The sequence below is a fragment of the Megascapheus bottae genome, chromosome 14 (genome assembly GCF_031878675.1).
Source record: "Megascapheus bottae isolate mThoBot1 chromosome 14, mThoBot2.hap1, whole genome shotgun sequence".
NCBI classification, from domain to species: Eukaryota; Metazoa; Chordata; class Mammalia; order Rodentia; family Geomyidae; genus Megascapheus; species Megascapheus bottae.
In genome coordinates, this window is record NC_143522.1 from 46,418,443 (window position 1) to 46,433,086 (window position 14,644).

Below are 14,644 nucleotides of genomic sequence, written 5' to 3' on the forward strand. Positions count from 1 at the left end.
AAAAGAATACAAGACTCTAGCAGAAAGGCTAGGGATAAGTCTTAGATGATGGAGTGTCTGCCTAGCAAGTGCAAGTCCTTGAATTTACAACCCCAGTATCACCAAAACAATAACAATAAAAATATGAATTTTATACATATTATTGATGCACATGTAATACTTTGGTACATGCTGTATGTGTTGTGCAATATTTAAATCAGCTTAAAATAGGTTTATTTCCTGCTTATAAATTTTTTTATGCCAGTCCCATGGCTTGAACTCAGGACTTGGGTGCTATCCATCAGCTTTTTTGCTCAAGGTTAGTGCTCTACCTCTTGAGCCTTGGCTACATTTCCGATTTTTGGTGGTTAACTGGAGATAAAAGTCTCATAAGCTTTGTTCCTCTATTGCTTAGCAGCCCTTTTATTTTATAAATTGATTTTTATACCTGCCAACTTATCAATTTTTATGGCAAAAACTTTTAATATATTTTCTTCTAGCATTTTGAAACACAACAGTTCACAATTACAATGATTATAGCTTTTTAACGTAGCATTCAAAGAAATGGGCACTGGTGGCTCATTACTTTAATTCTACACAGGGCAGGAAAGTCCATGAGATTATTATTTCCAATTAGGCACCAAAAATGCTTGAAATAGAGCTGTGTGCTCATGTGATGCAGTGCTGGTCTTGAGCAAAAAGAGCTCAAGGACAGCATTTAGGCCCTGGGTTCAAGCCCCAGGTTCTGCAAAAATTAAAAAAATTCCAAAGAAGTAATTTAAAAATTAACATGTTACGTTTTCACCATCATTTCCACTGGGTCTTTGTGTGTGTGTGTGTGTGTGTGTGTGTGTGTGTGTGTGTGTGTGTGTGTGTGTGTTGGGAGGGAGTACTTTTTGATTAAGGATAGAATTCTACCACTTTGAGCCTTAGCTCCACGTTTTTCCCCCTGGCTTGTCAGTTGGAGATAAGAGTCTCAAAGATTTTCCCTGCCCTGGTTGGGCTTCGAAATCTTGATCCTCAGATCTCAGCCTCCTGAATAGAGAGAATTACAGGTATAAGCCTCCAATCAGTACTATTTATCTTCTCTACTGATTACCAGTTACTTGTTTGTTGTAGATCCTTCAAGGTCAATCAGTGGATATATAAGCATATGTCTATTTGTAAATCAATTCACCTATCTACAAAAATTGGAAAAGTAAGGCTGGAAAGTGGTGGTTCATTCTTGTCATGTTAGCTACTCAGAAGGTAGATATTGGGAAGATTAGGGCCAGACATCAGGCTGAGCAAAAAGTTTGTTTGCCATTTCAGCTACATGGAAGGGTGACATTAGGAGGATTAAGGTTCCCGGTCTTCCTGGACAAAAAACAGAATTTGTGAGACCCCCCCCCATCTCAACAAAAGAGCTGAAATTGGTGGTCCATGCTTGTAAATGCTGCTATGGCATGAAGTATAAACAGAACATGAGATATAGGCGGACACACTAAAAAAAGTAAGTTCCCATATCCACAATAACCAGAGCAAAAAGGTTTGGATGTGTAGCTAAAGATGGGGAGCACTTGCCCATCAAATATGAAGTCTTGTTCAAATTCTAATACTGAAGAAAAGGAAAAAGAATTGAGGAAATGGCACTGTGACTCAAGTGGTAGAGTGCTAACCTTGAGCTGAAGAGCTTAGGGACAACACCCAAACCAAAGTTCAAGCCCCATAACAACAACCCCCCCCCCAAAAAAAAGAGAATTCATAGTATTTTCACACAGTTATAAATCTTGATTTGAATGTTTAAATAGATTTATTCTGTTTTTCCTTTTCAGGTAAAACAAGTGTTTATCTAATCTACACTTCCTAATTGTAACTGTATTCTTCTCCTTCCATAATAGCACCAAAGTAAACACTCCTATGAATCTGAACTCATCATTTTCAAGCATATTTTATATATTCACCATTTAGTTATATTCTTAAAATAATGTATTTTGTTTACACAGATTTTTTTTTTGCCAATCCTGAGGCTTAAACTCAGGGACTGAGCACTGTCCTTGAGCTTTCTCAAGGCTAGCACTCTACTACTCGAGCCACAGCACCATTTCCAATTTTATCTGTGCATGGAGTAGCCAAGGAATCAAATCCCACTTTGTGAATACTAGGAAAGCACTCTACGTCTAGGTTAAACTACTGTGTTGTAATTTATAAAAATTTATCCATTTTAAGTACACTTATGTAAATTTTACAAATATATATATAGACATGTAACAGTCCTCAGGGCCAAGGTAAACAATGTTGAGTTACCCCACAGGTTTCCATTGTGTACCACTGTTGTCACCATTCTCCTGTTACCTGCATCCTTGGCAATCTCTGATGTGGTAGATTCACTTTGTCTAGAATTTTATGTACAAGGAATGTAGGCTTTAAATGTGGTTTCTTTTACTTAACACAATGATTTTGAGACTCATCTATATTATTATACATCAGGACTTTGTTTTTCATATCACTTAGTACTATCACAGTCTGAATATCCATCCATTCACTAGTTGACTGACATTTGTTTTTATGTTTAAACTCATTTTTGGTGGTTATTATTAAAGTGATTAAAAATATCTACATGCAAGTCACTCTGCAGAGACCTATATTTTTCTTGAGCAAATATTTGTGGGGGAGGATGGATGGGACCCATAGTGAGTGTGTTCATATGCTTTAAAAAAGTAATCATTGATAGGCACTAGGAGCTTCCACTTGTAATCCTAGCTACTCATGAAGCTGAGATCTGGAGATCATGGTTCAAATTCAGCCCAAGCAGGAAAATCTGTAACACTCTTATTTCTAATCAACCACCAAAAGGTGAAAGTGAAGCTGTGGCTCAAGTGGTAGAATGCTAGCCATGAGTAAATAAAAAACTCAGGGACAATGCCTAGCCCTTGATGTCAAGGCCCAGGACTGGTTTGCACACACACCAGTGTTCCTTTTTAACCATTGTACAGCATTCTGGAATACATATTTCCATATGAAATGATGGAATATAATCAATACATAATAGTTATCAACAATAATGGAAATCCACAGAATAAACAGAATATGTTCTCTATCTTTAATATCCTTTGAATATACCTGAAGTGATTGAAAGAAAGGTGGGTTGGTTGATGTTAGCAGTCTTCAAATATCCCTGTATACACCTATTTCAACACTATCATATAAATAGGACAATTATTTGTTCTGGTATGGTATTAGAAATGAATTACTTCATTTCCTTACAATTTCAGCTAGTAACTTACAATGAAAGACAAAGAAAAGACTACACTGTTCACATCATTGAACGCTACGTTTATGTGTATGGAGAATTAAGGACTTTTATCTTACTTTAAAATCTTGTTATGTTTAGTTTAAATGTGTTTTTAATAGTTATAGTCTGATATACTTAAGCCTGCCTTTGGTAACTCCAAGACCATTAAAGAGCTCTATTTTTATACAGAACAGAGGCAGTTGATCTTATGTGTGATAAATACTAAACAAAGAAGCATACAGTACACATTAAATCACAAAGCCAAATAATTTTAGACTTGGAAAGGATCACAGAGGTAATACATTCCCCTACTTTTATAGATGAGGAAATTGTTGTTAATACAACATGTCCAGGAAAACCTTTGGAAATTGTCCAAGGTTTCACAGCTAATTAGAAGGAAATTCAGAACTAAAATACAAGTATTCAGAAAGCACTGATTTTTTTTTAACCTGTGAAACCTTAAAGACTACACCTCAATAATATCATATAATATGAATGTTAATTGGTTCAATAGGATTATTTTCATATATGTATATGAAAATGTTATGTATATATTATACTATGATCTGAAACAACTAAGCTAGTATAACATTTTCTGAAATATTTTTTTTTGAGGAAAGTGCAAACATTGTCCCCCATTATCACAAATTATGTAGATGTTACCCAAATTCAGGAAAATCACAGAAGTCAGCGATCCAGAGTGTAATAGATCAGCTTTATCCTGATAAACCTACCTTTGTGATCAAGGTATCTCCCTGCCCAGGTAAGTAGGGGAATTGTTACAATACTGATACCTTGTGATCCATTTTGAATTTATTCAGGTCTAGAAAATAAATACTTTACATCTGTGGGCCATATGGTCTTTGTTGTAACAACTCAGTTGTTATAGCAAGAAAGTAACTATGAACAATCTGGAAAAACAATTACAAAAACAAGGAATGGGAAGCCACATTTTACTATCCATGGATCTATGGAACCAGGTTTCCATAGAGGCCAGGCCACCCATTCATCTTTATAAGCATCTGATTTGTTGAACTACTTGAAAAAGAGGAACAGAAACAACACTCTCAATATACTTGATCTATCTAGAATAAATGTATTTCTGGAAGCACTGTAATAAAGTATCTGAAAACCACACTGTTTTAGAACAGGGCCTTCAGGGAAAATAATGACAGCAAGAAATAAAAAAGTTAATCGTGGCTTTATAGCACCATGTGCTTGCATAATAACATTGCAGTGTAACAGGAAACTCTTCTGCCAGGGAGGCATGTTTTCACCTATTAAATATAATGCAAAACAAACAAACAGATTGAAAAAAAGTCTTGTACCTTTCAATTGTAGTTCAACTGATGTTAATATAGTTATAACAACATCCTTTTGATTAGTGTTTGCATAGCATCTTTTTAATATCCTTTTAATTTCAATCTATTTTATATGACTAGATTTAGATGTGACTTTAGTAAACAGCACATAGGTTTTTTTTTTCCCTAACCATTTCCCCCTTCCAACCTCCCTCACACCTGACTTAGCTTAACTTTGATGCTGTCCAAGCTTGTAGCTCAACTAAAGACCTAAGGTTTTTCTTTTTCTTTTCTTTTCTTCCTATCTTTTTTTTAACTTCTATTATGAAGGGGCTATACAGAGGGATTATTGTTACCTGGCTTAGTCAGGTAATGAGCACATTTCCTTGAACAGTGTCATCCCGTCCCTATTCTCTCCCAGTCTCCTGACTTCCCTCCCCACAAAGTTGTATAGTTCATTTCCAACATGGTGTCTTAGTGGATTTCGCTACTGAATTAGTTTGCCCATCATTTCTGTGTTTCTCCTTTTCCTCCTCCAAACAGATAAGCTTATATATATAAGACAGGATACAGGCATTAAAAAAAATGACAGAAGTGAATTACCCAAGGGAAAAAGAAAAGAAGAAGAAAAGAACCACAAACATTACAATAAAAAAAACCTTCCATTTCTTCGAGTTCATTTCAATAAGCATCATTTTATATAATATCATGCACCTAGCTATTGAGTCCCTTGCTAGCCTCTCCAAAGACTATCCTCATTCATTCTCACTGTGTGAATGTTTACATTGCTCTTTAACCATGTCCAGGTGTAATTATTTATCTTTTATTGTCCATTGTATTTACTTGCAGATTTATAGGCACATTCTAGTTATTACAAATAGCTATGTAGCTGCTGGCTTATTTTGCTTAGTATAATTTTTTCCAAGTCTATATTTCTTTATGACTGGGGCAATGCCATTCTTTCTGATGGAAGCAGAGAATTTCACTGTAAATATACTACATTTTCTTGATCCATTCGCTCACTGAGGGGCATCTGGGTTGCACCATTGATCCCTTATCTTGGCTATAGTAAACAATGCAGCAATGAACATGGTCATGCTGGTGCTTTGGTGAAGACCTAAAGTTTTTCTGTAGATGTGTGCCCACTTGGAATTTTTTGTTTCCTCACTGCTGGAAAAAAGGTTGCCCCAGCTTACTTCCATTTTTTGGTGAAGTAGTATCTTTGGTGACTTTCATTTGTGTAAGTTTAAAAAAGGCTATGATTCAGAAAGAAAATAGCAATTTAGTGGTGGGTTTCTGTAAAATATGCTTGGCACTGGAACAAGCTAAAATTGTATTGAAATTTGATACATATTATCCTACACCAAACTATTTATAATTTGGTGTTTAGAATTCCCATTGGTACATTAGTTTATCTTATTCATTTGCCTTAATACTTTGTTATTTCCTTTTAGGCAGGCAGGTAGCCACATAGATGAGAGAAGAGAGAATAAACAAGGGAAGAAGACAAAGGAAAGGAGAAGAGGGAAGTGGAGAGGGCAGATGAGGGGAATGGAGAGAAAGGGAGATAAGGAGAAAGTACAGTAAAGAGGAATTGAGAGGAAGAAAAAGAAAGGAGGGAAGTAAAGGGGAGTTGAGGGGAAGAAAGGAAATAGGAGAGAGCAGGAGAGGAGAGGGGAAGGGAGCAAAGGGGAAGTAATAGGAGATTCAGTAACATTTGAAAGGCCTTCTCTGAAAAAAAAATGTAGTGTAGCATTATCCAATATTCATAGTATATGGATTGCAAAGTAAAATTGTAGCTGTCATCACTCTTAACAATGGATCTTTCACAATTAACACTGCTTTCTGGAAATACTAAGAGATTAAGATTGGCAATGTAAAAATTTTGTTCAGGTGGTTGAAAGCAGCAACATGAGGCAAAGATTCATTATTACCACTCACTCTTAATCTCTGCATTAAACTGCATATAATATTCTTGCCTTCAAACAACATCTCTTATGTTCTACCTTAGTACAGTAGGAGACTTTCAACTTTTAAATAGTTTAATACTCAGACTTACTAAAGCAACAACCATGACATATTGAGAATATATAAATAAATATATAATAAAATTTTGCCACTACTCTTTCAATAACTGTCACATATGCTAGTTAGTATACAATTGTAAGTTTATATAGTCATTTTTTTTGCTGTACTGGATATTGAATCCAGGAACTTACGCATGTTAGGCAAACACTGTTTTACTTAGTTGCATTGTCAACCCCAGTGGCACACACACTTCTCCTCTATTGAAGAGTAATATAATAAAAATGGTCAAGATAAAAAATTGAAAATTCCCTCCTACTACCTTTGATAATGAGTCTTTTAAGAAACACTTATTTATAAATAGGAAAACCATTTAGGAAACAATAAAGGCTAGCAGCAGACCCAACAACAGAACCCAGAACTTTGATCACCACTTCAATAAATACTCACGAGTCTGTACAGTAACTATGGTGCCACCTCTTCCCAAATTCCCCTGAACCTCACTCTCTTGATCGACTTTTGTGCTCACCACTGGCTCTCTGCCACTTGGTCCATGCTTCTGGTCTGGTAAAGTAGAGGTAAAATCACAGGCCTCTGACTTTGTGTCATAGTTTCATTATAGGGTCAGTGGTTGATGGATACTTCAGGTGTTTCCATTTCTTATTTATTGTGAATACTGTTACAAAGAACACAGAGTGCAGATTCCCTCTGATGTACTGATTTCATTTTCTTTAGACATATACCCAGTAGTACCTTTCTGGATCATATGACATTTTAATATTCCTTATTTTTTAATATTATTAATATTTAATATTTTGAGCAGACTCCATAATGGCTTCACTAATTTACATTCCCACCAGCAGTGTGCTAGAAGAGTACATACTTCTTCATATGAAGTGCAGTAAGATATTTTACTGTGGCTTTTGATTTATGTTTCCCTGTTAATCAGAGACGCTGAGCTTTTTTCATATAACTGTTGACCACTTGTAAGTCTTCTGAGAAAGGAATATTTCCCATTTTAAATTCAGGTTTATTTTTGTTGTGAGTTTCCAGAGTTCCTTATATATTACACATATCATTCTCTTGTCAGATATATTGTCAGATATATAGTTTATCTTTTACTTAAAATGTCTGGCATAATTTATTTATCAAGCATTAAGTAAACTTGAACTATATTTCTGTACATTAACATATACTTGGGGGATTTACCTTTTCCTGTGTCTTTTAAGTTGAATGAATTTTATCTCATAAAATACTACATGGCCTTAAAGTTATTTCTAGTTGGATGTCAGATGTTTGGCCACTTAGACAACTTAACTACATCTCCGAAAGTCATTCTTACCACCCCCTGAAAATATTTAATGATTTTCTCACTGGCTTTACCCAGTCTCTTCATCATTCAATTTGATTTGTAGCTTTTAATATGTAAAAGAACAGGTTAATTATGTACCACACATGGTCTTTAACAATATCTTCTCAATTATTGAATTTCCCTCTACCCCATCACCTGTTCCTCAAGTGTGTTTGTAAGGACAACTATATGCAAGAATACCAGCCAGAACATGGGTTTCTTGGCTGAGTGTATGCCTCAGTGATGGATTGAATGCTTAGGCCACTATCTCCTCAGGGCAGAATACATTCCTTTCACTAAGCTGTCTGGTACTACCTAAGAACATGAGCACACAGAGAAAATTAAATTCTTATTTAAACTCAAGAAGCAAACATTTCCCCAAATGACAATATTTCTCTCCTTTATACTTGAGTTATAAACATTTCTCTACATGCCAGTGCCCTTCTATTTAGTTAGAATTTTAGCCAGCAGTATTTTGTTTATTTGTTCAGGATCATGTATGTTTTTTCATTACATCTGTAGTACACCTCGTCACCCGAACACCTGCTGAACTAAACTTGTGCCAGCAAAATTTTTTGAAATTATGCAATCTTCAATTCAGTCCACAGCAAGTGCTTGGGTAGAATTTCTTCTATACCTTTCAACATCAATTAAAGTACTGCTTGAATAGAAATATTGCCAACTGGAAAGTTAGTGAAGCAAGTTTAATTGAGAGGACTTGACTATCAGACTCAAGTCTTTTCAGATACTTGTATTAAGTTAAGTTCAATAATCATTATCAATCTAGCTAAACGTAACACTATTCTAAAAAAGTTACATGCTGAAAGGAAATTTAGAATGATATTATGATTTCTAACAGAAATATTTTTGTCCATATAGATTATGAAGAATACATGAAACTCTATAAATACAGCTACTGAATGAAATCTAGCCATGAAACTGGGAAGTATATTTTTAAAGAAAACACCTTAATCAATAATATTTTAGAAATCAATTTAGGAAACAGGCAGATTTTATACATGTACTTTAATATATAACTGGCAAGAATTGCAATGATCAAAGGCTCTGTATTCAAAGCTATATACATTTTTATTAAACCAATCCATTAAGTGTACTAAAAGTATTCATACAAGAAAAATGTTAATATATAAGTTTTTCTTTCATAAAATAGTTTTACTCATGTGTCTAATGTCCATTCCTGTAAACTTCCTATTCATTCAATATCAAAATCATCAAGGAGTAATCAAACTATTGATGAAAGGCAACTTTTAAAAATATCAAATCATATTTTAAGGAGAAAGAGAAGAAGATTTCACAAACAAACTACATCTTTTGTTAAATAATTAAGGTTGACATTTAAGAATAAGGATAAGTACATCAAAGTTTTTAAGGGATCACAACTTAAACAACTTTTAACTAAAGGATGTGGGCTTACCACACCTGACTTGAATCAGGGTAATCAACACGTACAATAATTTAAACAAAAATTCAGTATATGAATGTCAAAATTATTTGGGAGTTTTGCTGAAGCATGTGAAAAATCATATGAAAAAGGAATTCCCTGCTTCCTTTTGGAAGTTTCAGACAAGAGGGACCCAGCCTAGGACACACTGCTACGGATTTTAACTGTTGTATGGAACTACTCAAAATGCTTTTGATCCATTTTATCTTGCAAGTTAGCAAAGAAATGTTGCAATAAGAAACACCAACAAAGATCTGAAAAAGTTAAGCTCTGGATTACCATATTGTGTTCTCCTGCCATTCAATGCTTCATACAAAGGCAGTGGTGTTCAAAGTAAGAAAAAAATGTGGGGGAGAGAGGAAAAAAGAGAAACTGGCCTCAGCAAGTGAAAAGCACTAAGTAAATAATATTCTTCTACATCCCTTCTTTTTCACAGATTGGATGTTAAAAGAGTTGCAGCAATTAGGCTTTTGTTAATTACCAGCTGTTGAAACAGATGTGTTGACTATCCTTATTAGTTAACAGCTGGGTGAAAAGAACAATTGATGCTCCCTAAAACCAACAGCCAGCTGCTCTGTAGTAATTATCTCCAATTAATAATACAGGTGATAATAGCAAAAAACCCCTCCCATTCCACTTTTTCAATAACTTTGACAATTTCAATAACTATGGTTTTATCATTAGACAGTAATAGAGAATACATTTATTACTACAAGTAAGACTGACATATTAGAGTTGCATTAACTGTATGGTAGTTTCCATTATGCAATTTCTGGAGAAGGAATCAGACAAGTGCTAAAAGTAGAAGCAGACATTCTGTAGGCTTTTATTTATCATATTTCAAATGTCACTGCCAACTTACTTCTCTTGTACCAACAATAATAGCTAAGCACTTAAGTTCTTTGAAAAAGAGAAGCATAACTAAAATCTGTTCTTTTTGATTTCCAGGTGTTTTCACTGCTCATGTTTTATATTCAGTTCACTGAAGCAATATATTTCCTCCTGGTATGCCTAAATATCAGTGTCTTGTTCCCTAGCTTATATTTCCTAGGTGTCTGGTAGAAGCAATTTCACCAAACCCAAGAATTTATCTCAGAGCAGTAAACAAGTCATGCATACAAAGGGATCAGCAAGACAAACAAGCAAGCAGGAAAACAATAAAGAAAAACATTTTATTTTGTAGATGCGATTTTGATATAGAATATTAAAGTTTTTAATTATGATGCTAAAACATCACAATAATTAGCATCATAACATTATGTTTTCAAAGTATATTACTATTACGATCTACTAAAATAGAATTACAGTTAAAAAACATAAATAGCATTATATTTTAGTTACTGTTACTCTTTCTTCTTTTTGAAATGTTCATATTAAAACTTCATTTACAACAAATGTAAAACCAAGACCTAGATAAATCAGGAAAGCCATCTCAGTCCTGCAAGGAGGTAGGTATCTATAAGAAATTATAACTCTCTATTCACTAATTAGAAAACACTTATAGACACTGCCTCTGTGAAAACAAGGATTAGAGCTGGATGAATACCCCCCTTTCACAAGCTTTCCTCATGTCTCTGTTGGGTCATCATAAGCAGCTTGTTCTTGTAGCATTAAATAAAAAAGCCTACTGATTATCAGTTTGGAGTGCCTTGGTTAGGCATCAGAACAATTAATAGGGACAAAAATAAGAAACATGTAAATAAATCACTTCACTACAAGAAGTTGTGATAAAAAATTAACAAAGGAAAACTTTAAAAATATATTTACTTATTTATTCATTCATTAAAACCAGGGTGTCATTACTCCGTCTAAAATTCCCCATACTCCTATTCCAGCCTACCAAGTGGCTAGATTAGAGGAACACACTATTATATCCAGGACAAAGGCAAACATTCTGAAGCAATATTATATAAGTTGTCACTTAGGTAATATGGATGTCAGATACAAAAATGGTTACAAATTCACCACATTCTATGTAATTATAAGATCTTAACATTGAGAATTTCAATGCTTCTATAAATACAAGAATATATACATATTATTCTGTAATTTGCAGGAAATCCCCTGATACATGGAAGTTAACAAAATGTGTAAAGAAAATAGTTTTGATGGCTGAAAATCTCTATCAGGTTATACAATTCACATACAATTTCTCAACTCCCCAGAAAGACCTAGTTTCTCAGTATAGTAACAGTGAGAATGGTATCATTTGCCCAGCCATTGGACAGCCATCCTTTCCCTCCCCAATAGGGAGGGTATTGCAGTATACAGCAATAGAGTAGTCAGTCACACTTTCTTTTCTTTAGGACCAAGAGGGTGTGGCTACCTTTCAATATGCTACTATATGTGAAACATTTATGGCTATTTCTGGAGCAAGGCCCTCTCCTCCTACGTCAGGTGACACAAGAAAGCAAGACAGAAATGAAATACACTTTGAAGTCATCACCTCTGATTTTATTGTTCTTTGAAAATAAACCAGGAGGTTTACATCCCATCGCCTTTGCAAATAACATAGCAGTATGCACTGAACATCTGACTGCTGTGTACCATTTCTCTAAGTATTGTCTTTCTTAAAATTTGAAACTACTTTAATCTACCCAAATATTTAGACCTATTTCAAATGCATGGTACCTGAGACACTTCCTTTTTTCCATACCAATCTCAATGTACATATACTTAAAGATTTCTCACTGTAGCTTAATTTCCTGGAATAGATACCTACATTTTCTCATCTATGACATGTCTCAAGTGTTTAGGATGACTTCTAAACTTGCTACTGGCAGGCTCAGCAACATCCTTATAGTTGTCTTTTACAGGTTTGTCCTATGTTTTATTTCACTTTGTGCACAAGCCTACTGTAATATTCATGCAAAAAAATTGGCAGCACTGAGATTTGAACTTAGTAATTATGTTTGCCAAGCATAGCACTTGAACCATTCCCCCCGGCCCTTTGTGCTTTCTTTATATATAATTAGTTACGCCCAGGCCATTTTGGAGCATGATCTTCCTATTTATGCTTTCCCAGTAGCTGGAGTGAGAGGCATATACCACCATGCTCAGTTTTTATTGGTTAAGATGAAAGTTGCAAAACTTTTTAGCCAGAATTGCCCTGTTATTCTCCCAACTGAATTTCTTCAATTTTTAACAAAAAAATCAACATTTTGATATATGTACATTTTATAAATGTCAATTTTTCTTATATTTTAAGTATGGGAATATAGATCTTTATTAACTATTCTCCAATTATTATGTCTTTATAATAAGTACTTTAAAATCAGAAAGATACTTGTCTAACATTTGTTTCTCCAACCTCCCCTCCCCCAATCCACTGAGTCTGGCTGCATTCATCTAATTTTTACATGAGTAATTTGGCATATGTACCTCCTGACATTTTTAATATTCTCAAGATTTTCAGCATAAGTATACGGGCTCTAAGTATTTTTCAGCCATTAAGTATTTTAAAATAAATATATCCCTTAACTTCAGAAAGCTATATTTGTCTACTAATTGTTTGAAACTATATTTCTATGCTAGGCATAGTCACCGGAACCTTAGCTACTTGTGAGACAGAGATCAGGAAGCTTGTGATTTAAGCCCAGCAAAATGTTAATAAGACCCTATCTCAAGCAATAATCCAGGCAGTGGTGGCACATGACTGTCACAACTGTTATCTGGGATGCCAGTATAATGTTCCTAGGATAACCCTAGGCAAAAGTGAGACCCTATCAAAAACCAATTCAATCAAAGGGATAGGGTTGGCTTACACTGAGGAGCACTTTATTTGCACCGGTAAGGCCATGAGTTCAAACTCTAGTATCATACTTTTCTATAAATCATCAATGTGTAATTATATTATATACCATAAAGATATGATTTACTTAATCTAAATTGATCATATCTAATTTGATTCATATCCCAATGAAAGAGGAAACAAGCTTTTACTTGAAATCATCTTGGTTTCACTTAATCTTACATTAAAGATACTGACCCACTTTCAATAATATAATTGAAATACTGAATTATAATTATGAAACCTAATAAATATTGGAAACACGTTGGAAATAAAAGTAATGCTTAAAAAAATCCACCCATTGCACCTATGTACATAAGGTCATATAGGATGAGACTAAAGGAACTCTAGGATATGGAAACAAGAGCTTTATCTTGTTGTTCTTAATGTACTGTTATTTCTCTTTCCTTTTTTTGCCCTATGGTTAATCTCCTACTGTTACTGTATCTAACTTTGTTACCTGGTATATTGTATATGTTTATTTGTTTATTTGAAATAGGAAAGGGAAGCAGGAAAAACAAGATGATTGGAAGGGGGTGGGAGAGGGAAATGGGGACAAAAACATGAGAAGGGGTATCAATGTGTAAGAAGTAATGCACCTACAACTTAGTGAATATAACTGTAACCACTCTACACATTATCCTGACAATAAAAAGTCATTGTAAAGGAATATTCTATCTATTAAGTTCTCACTGACAGTAAGTAAAATTCTATACTAATAAAATGTCCACTTAAAAAATTAAAGTAAAACAAATTGCCAAAAAAATACATCCATTACTTGTTTACATAGCTATGCCTATAAAGCTAGTAAATGGCTGGGTGTGGTGGCTCACACCTGTAATCCCACTCAGGAAGCTGAGATTTGAAGATCAAGAATCCAAGCGAGCCAGGGCACAAAAAGACCTGAGATTTTTTATCTCCAATTAACCTCTAGAAAACAGGAAGTGGTGCTGTGGCTTAAGGGTAGGGTGGTAGCCTTGAGCTGAAGAGCCAGGGACAGAAGCCCAGGCAGAATTCAAGCCTTATGACCCCCCCCCCCAAAAAAAGTTAGTAAATGTATTTTTAGATAAGCAACAAGTTTTTTTTTCTTGAACATTGGTCTGTTTTGGCCACTCCTTAAAAGTATCTTTGTCTCACATAATTTTTTTCTTGGTGTATATATGTGTGTATGTGTATGTGTGCCTGGGCTTGAACTCAGGACCTGGACAATGTTCCAGAACCTTCTTGTGGAAGGCTAAAATTTTCTGCTTGTAATAAAATAACTGAAAAAAAAGTCTTTCTCCATAAATGAATTACATTATCTGAATTATCCATCAATAAAGCCAATTCACATCAGCTTTTATACGTTCCCTTCACATAGCTAAAACTGTCATTAGCACAATAGTGTTGATGAAACAGATTGATTAGTACATATTTTCTTTATTAAGCTTCTTTCCTCATTATGCTTTTATTATCTTTAAGT

General features: G+C 34.5%; 1 protein-coding gene and 1 non-coding gene across 9 annotated transcripts in view; both read right to left on the reverse strand.

Moving 5' to 3' along the window:
• The window catches only part of Mipol1 (mirror-image polydactyly 1), a 268,040-nt gene that overhangs the window by 86,720 nt on the left and 166,676 nt on the right, over nucleotides 1-14,644 (reverse strand). The window lies entirely within an intron of this gene.
• LOC150055181 (U1 spliceosomal RNA) lies at nucleotides 3,864-4,024 on the reverse strand. Its single transcript, XR_016537727.1, has one exon. It is a non-coding gene; the product is annotated as a U1 spliceosomal RNA (small nuclear RNA).